The sequence below is a fragment of the Protopterus annectens genome, chromosome 2.part1, assembly GCF_019279795.1.
Source record: "Protopterus annectens isolate FY-2018-M chromosome 2.part1, PAN1.0, whole genome shotgun sequence".
Taxonomy (NCBI): domain Eukaryota; kingdom Metazoa; phylum Chordata; order Ceratodontiformes; family Protopteridae; genus Protopterus; species Protopterus annectens.
This window is the reverse complement of record NC_056729.1, coordinates 225,250,919-225,258,418: the sequence shown is the minus strand read 5'-3', so window position 1 is coordinate 225,258,418 and position 7,500 is coordinate 225,250,919.

Below are 7,500 nucleotides of genomic sequence, written 5' to 3'. Positions count from 1 at the left end.
TATCCCTTTTGCCACAGTAATTTCCCATGCATCTTATAGGCCATACATAGGTATTCTTGTTCATAACCATTGTCTGTTGATGGTGTGTAACCCCCTTCAAGGTGTTATACAAGATGAATGTGTGATACTTGTTCCTGTGTTGCACACAGTAAATACATACCTGATTGACAGCATTGATTGTATGGGTTACATTCGTGAAAGTGTACATTGTGGCATATATATATATATATATACCATGCAAACATATCAGCTAGACAGTATTGCTCATAGTTTAAACTACAGGTGTAACAGTGTCCCTATTAACACCTCCAAAAGATCTTAATTTTTGAGGAAGGTGTGTGTGTGATTTCCCTTATAGACTACTGACAAATAAATGTGTTCTTGCAGAACCATATATAACTCACAATCACATATTTTATGTTAATGACACAGATTAATAGTGGTATCATTCTGATATTGTCCATGATGGTACATGATTCAGTGCTTCTGTCTACTGTTTCCATGAGTCTGTTGCTATATGTCCTACTTGGTGGAGACCTATTGCATTCATATTCATGCAACTTATTTTGCACATCTTCACAATATGCACCTATCCCCTATTACATATAGTGTCCTTGATAAATGCCCTCTCCAATGATCATGTCAGGATGCTTATATCACAAAAAATAATTTCCACTGATATGTCACCTAGTGTGACAGTCACATAATATACAATAACTGCGTGATGATATGACTATACCCACAAAGAAGGTGTAATCATCAGTACATATTGTATCATGCAGATATGTGATTGCTGTTCCTGCTACAACTGTCTTGTCTTTGTGGTGTATGTACATTGATATGCCCTCATCTGCAGTACATTATCAAGTTTCACTTGTCCTCGTCCCCTGTATTTATTCCTTTAGTTCATGTCTATGGCCCTTTTCAATACATACACTTCCCAGGAATAATTATTTATAATGCAGTCTATCACTGCTGATCACTGCCAAGATGTTTATTCAGTTTGCCTACAACAGGCTTACATATTACACTGAAAGACTACACTTTTTTATAATGCATTAGAACTTTATACGTTCCCTAATATTAAGCCCTGGTAGTCATTGTGGCTGTCAGCCCAATCCCACAGAACTGATTTGCCCATAGGTAAACAGGTTTGCATGTCTGCAGGTGTTTGTGTTGCTTTACACAGTTTCCAGACCAGCGACACTGTTACTGGCTACTTGTCGCTTAAGCACGATGCAAAGCATGCATATGCAGTTAGCACTGCTGCTCATTATGCTAATATGTAAACTGCATGTAAGCTTTGCGCTAAGCCTACACAGAGATTATTGAATCCCGGGAGTATTCTTTTATATGCTCATTCTTGGATGATATTGTTATGATCTGGAAAGAAAATATTGATTATTTGGAATGTGTTTTCAAATATGTTAAAACTTTCACATCATTTTTTTTAAGATACGATTTACTTATTAATGCGATAGGAACATGATTAATTATTTGGTCATACTTCATAAAAATATAATGGATCAAAAATATGCATAAAAAATTTTTAGAAAGTGAACTTTCTTGAATTCATACTTAACATTTTCTAGTAGTGTCTCATATAAACAGGAAGTTAGCATAATTAAGGGTTTAACTTTGATGCCATCCAGAACTACATCAAATGATACCATATTTCAGGAAGAACTGACTTGCTTGAAACAATGCTATTGGAAAGAATATACCCTGTGGCTTTACTGGAAAAGGCAGAAACAATGGTTTGGATTCAAATAAATTTTCATCAGGCATGAATCGACATCCATCCATACAGCCTATAATGACACTGAATGGAACTATACAAAAGGTTATAGAAGAACAATGGCTTTAACATTTTGTATAAATAGTTGAGTACACTGATCAATTATACCCGAAAACTGTGAATGTATTATTAGGTGTACTATGCAATGCATTTATATTACGTGATCGAACAGTGAAAAGTTTGAACATGTAATAATCGACCCCTAAATATCGAAATGTCGTAATGTCGAACAGCAAAAAAAAAAAAATAAAACACCCAAACAAACAATTAAAATGCTGTAAGCAGGGGGCAAACCCCCCTGCACCCCCACACCCTTCGCTACTTAAATATACCAACTCTGAGATTGCACTGCAATGCAGACAATGGAAAACTTCCAAGTCCACACTGTACGGAGATCTCCATTGAACCATTCGACATTCTGACAGTTTGATATTTATGGGTCGATTATTATGTGTTCGAACATTTGACTGTTCGATCACGTAATATAGACCCCTATACAACAGATGAATATAACAGGTAGTAATCCACATTTAGTGCATAAGAAGAGCATAACATTAAAAATATTTTGGTGAGCAATAAGGCAAAGGGATATAGGGATGAACGGTATCAAATGAGATGTTTATTCACAATGTTATTATGTTTGGGAAACCAGTAGTATAAATATAAGTGACTTGATAAAAGCAGTATATTGTCAGGGATAATTACAGCTGCAGTACCAAAGGAGTTGATTAAGTATCAGACCTGTTCTGGGTTATATGAGGGTAAGACCAAGTGACGTTTGCTCCACAGAATTTATGAACACATATATGATATATGTAGATTGCATAACACAAAAACCTTGCATAAAGGCAGTGCTAAATGCAAAGATTTTCGAAAGTTCTTATTTTTTGTTTTGGTAAAAGTGACAATGTTTGAACGTGGAGGACACTGGGAAACCCAGTTAGAATTTTGTGAAGTTAATTGGCAAAACGTTTGCATGCTGCTCTAAATTTGGCAAAACGTTTGGATGCTGCTCTAAATTTGGGTATAAATGAAACAATTTCAGTAAATAACTTGCTTAAACTTTAAGCTGCAATGTTGGGAAATTAATATAGTAATATTTTATAATAAGTTATTGTATTTAGCAGTTTATTTATTATTGCATTTATTATAGAAGCTTAATTAGTGTTTTTGCTTGTGATTGTTTCTGTAAAATTATGTGATCACTTAAAACTATGTATAAATGTGTTATGTCATTATCCAATAATTGTTTCCAAAGAAAATAGGACTCATTAAACAGACAAATTCCTTAAATATACATGTTGACTTTTGTGTAAAATAATCTTGTTTAGTATCTTTGTGGTTATTGTTTTTTTTTTCTTCTCATCAGCTGACTGAGGACACCACCTTTTGGTTATAGTTATGTATTCTCAGTTTTTAATACCTAAAGGGGCAAAGGTTCATTGGATCCACTTTCATACAGGCCGATTTCAATATTAAACCATGATTATAAAGTGTCTATCCCCCGGATTCATTATCCTTCCATGCAGGACTAGCTTAGTCCTGCATGGAAGCGGCCGTTTAGTAGCAGGACGGCAGTGCACCATGCATATTAATGAAGGCGCACTGCCTGAGCTCCTAAATGGACATGGAGCATGTACAAGTGCAGGGGACGTGTCTGAGAGCAGAGCTCTCAGAATATACATGCTCCTGCAATGAAGAACAACAGAGTATGAATAAAAGAATGAGTGAGACCGCTCATAGGTGTTCGCATAACCCAAGCAACATCCTCCCATGTTTACCAAAGCAATAGTTAAGCCATTAAATATAAAGATTTTTTTTATGAAACAGATTAAATTTAACCGTAGGTGCATGGGTTTGCCCATCGCTTAGCTACAGTTAATGCAGCTTAAATGGCACAAGAGGATAAAAAGCAAGATATATGCAAATGGAGCAGTACAGTGATAGTGGAGTGGGCTGACCATTTGCCTTACGAACAATCATTGCCGGTTCAGGTCCCACTCCAGTACAATTCATTTTCCATATCAAAGCACTGTATGATCAATTTATTTTGTTGCATAACCTACGATAACATATATTTATAGCATGTATATATTTATAACATATATTTGTGAACTGGAGTATGGCATTAAATGCAGATGTGAGGTGTCATTGCCATAATGTTACAAAATCCACAGATAATCACAAGTGTCCCATACAGTATATGCACACAGGAATCAGGGATACAAATGGAAGGTAAAATATGTAATGAATGATAGCTTCATACAGTTTCCAAATCCACCACCTTCCCAAGAACCATTAGACATTACTGTCTAAATTAGTGTGGTGGTAAGCCGGAGTAAGCACTAGTAAGCAAGTGTAAGCACTATTAAGCAGTAATAAGCTAATTTAAGCCGTTTGCACAGGAGTAAGCAATGCACACACAGGTTAAGCAATATTGAAGCTAACTCTCTGTAAGCATGTTACACCAGAGGTTAGCATAGCTTACCCTCGTGCAAACCTGCACAAACCGACTTACAATTGCTTAAAAGTGCCTTAATCACTCTGTATGCAACAGCCATTGTTCTGGCCAGAAATAAAATAAATAGCCTTTGCAGGTCTTGAACCCAGGACCCTGTACACTATAGTCACAGTAGTTAACCACTAAGCCATCACAGCAGTACATAAGATTGAGGTATCACTAAACAGATCCTCACTATAGGAAATTCAAACTAAACATGTGAAATGCATCTATATACAGTCTTATGTTGTATAACCTACTATATAACATAAATATGTGAACTGGAGTACTGCATTAATCGCAGATGTGAGGTGTCATTGTAATAAAGTGTTGGAATCCCCTAACAAACACAAGGACCCCATACAATGTATGTACACATGAATAATGGATACCAAACACATATATAACATGTAATGAATAATAAATCAATGCCACAATGCAAATATAATGCAACTTAAATATTAAGCAACGCTAAGCATTGCACAGCCCAGCTTAGTAGGTGTAAGCAATGTGTAGACCAGCTAACTCTGTCTGCCCATTTGTATACCCCTTTAAACAATGCCCACCTTAGGTAAGCAGGTTTGCCTATAGCTTAACCTTTTCAATACCATCCAATCACAGCAAAGTGCAGGAAACTGGCCCTATTTAAACCCAACAAGCAGAATACATCTCATAACTGGTTGTAGCTTCCCCTTGTAGGCACTATGTCTGGAATGGGAGAGGGTGTGTGCTTTCGAGCACAGTGCTGGGGCATCCAGGAGTCCAGAGCCATGGCAGGACTCCTTGTAAAAGACCATGCCATGAGACTGCTGCAGGGCCAGTACTAGGATTCCCAATACAAAGTGGAAGCCTGGGACTGTCTTGCCCGTGACCTCATCAGTGCCACTGGCATACCCTGAACTGGTGAGCAGGTCAGGCATCATATGCCGACCTGAAGTGGTGAAAGGGAATCTCTTGAATCAGTGGATCAAAGAGGCTAGGAGGACAGGGACGGTCCCAGCCATGTGCAAGTATCAGTCCACTACCTGTTTAATAATTGTCAGCTTATGTATATTATGGATAGATATGGTTAAATATTCCTCTTATGTCTTTCACAGTGACAAGTGAGGGCTATGAACCGGAGGCCCATGGATGTCGCTTGGAGTGGTTGTGATGCAAGACAGGTTAATAATACTCTTGCATGCACTGCCATAGAAAATAAATCTAAAAGTAGTAGTAAGTTAATTGCTTGTTTAAAACCTGTATTGTATAAGGCATATACTGCATACACCAGAGAATATGGCAGGAAGAGTCTCATATAGGTTGTATGTAAATAAAAGCATAATAGCCTGTCAATAAAGGTCTAACTGCTGGACTGCATGTGTTTACTCTGGTATCATATGGTAATGTAGATTTGCAATCACTTAATAGTACTGTTGTATTAAGCACTGTTACCCCCACTGTGCAACATAAATAAACTGTGTAGGAATGTCTGTATATGACTGGTGCAATCCCAAGAGGTCATATAGTACAACTGAGAGAGACATAGACAGAAAACAGTGAAAAAATAGACAACAAAATCCAAATAGCCCACTCGATATGTGAACTGTTGTATTTTTAGCACACACAGCCATGATTCGAATCCTGGGAGTGGTAGTAGGCTGCATACAGAATGATACCCCACAACTGTACGGATATGTCCAGAATGTCCAGTAAATCAGCCCATATCTGCTGTCTGTCACCCTGTCCCCCTGGGAAATCAGTGGGATGATCCCAGACATTTAGGCAGCAAACAAGAAATACAACTGATTGTCAGACATCTATAAGAACACACCTGTCATTCTAGCAACTCCCCAAAATGTTATGAGAGTAAGTAGCCAAGTATGTCCCATTTTTTTGTCAAGCTGTGATCCGAGTGTGTACAGTAACAGAGTGAGATGTATGTGCATAATACTAATGTGGAATCTGGTAATTTGTGTGGCAACGTTCAGGTAGTGCTAACAAATATTGCTCCCACAGGTCCAGCAGATACGAGCACTGTGCCTAGAAATAAAAGATTGATACCCTGTACAGGTACTGTTTATTCTGGTATTGTATGCCATTGTTAGTGTCGCAGTTGCTCTGAATAATAAGGTATTACTCATCACTGTCACCCATACTGTACTACATAATATAACTGTCTAGGAAATCCTGTATAAGAGTTTTGTAATACAAGGTCAAATGTAAAACCACAGGAGAATTATAGACAGAAATCAGATAAGAGATACACAGCAATATCTATATAGCACACAAAACTGTGATGGACTGTGTTTTATTTTTAGCAGACATAGCCATGGTCCGAATCCTGGAAGTGGTAGTAGGCTGCATACAGAATCATACCCCACAACTGTACAGATATGTCCAGAATGTCCAGTAAATCGGCCTGTCATCCTGTTCCCCTGGGGAATCAGTGGGATGATCCCAGACATTTAGGCAGCAAACCAGAAATACAACTGATTGTCAGACATCTGTGAGAAGAAACCTGTCACTCTAGCAACTCCCCGACATGTTATGAGAGTAATAAGCCAAGTATGTCCCATCTACACCCCTATGTTGTCAAGCTGTGACCAGAGTGTGTACAGTAACAGACTGAGATGTATGTGCATAATGCTAATGTGGACTCTGGTAATCTGTGTGGTAACATTCAGGTAGTGGTAACAGACATTGCTCCCACAGGTCTGTCAGATACGAACACTGTGCCTATAAATAAAATATTGATATCCTGTATTAATATTGTGCACTCTGGTATTGTATGGCATTGTTAGTGTTGCAGTTGCTCTGAATAATAAGGTATCACTCATCACTGGCACCCACACTGTGCTACATAATATGACTGTCTAGGAAATCCTGTATAAGAGTGTTGTAAGTCACTAAAGGTTTAAGAGGGCAATAGTCGAAATATGTCCTGGTTTACCTGCATGTGGTCAAGATATGCCCAGAGTCTGTGCAAAAAGAGATGGACAGGTAAGTGCATAACATCAACCTAGAATCTGGGAGTATGTGTAGAAACAGTTAGTGTTAAACAATTCCTCCACAGGTATACCAGGTAAGAGGTGTACATTGCAGGTAAAACCAGTTCATGTATATAGTTGTCGACAGCCATACCACTGTCCAACGTAAGGCAATAGGGTAGTGTAATAATACTTGCAAGGTACAGATAACAGCACTGACTAGGGAAGTAATG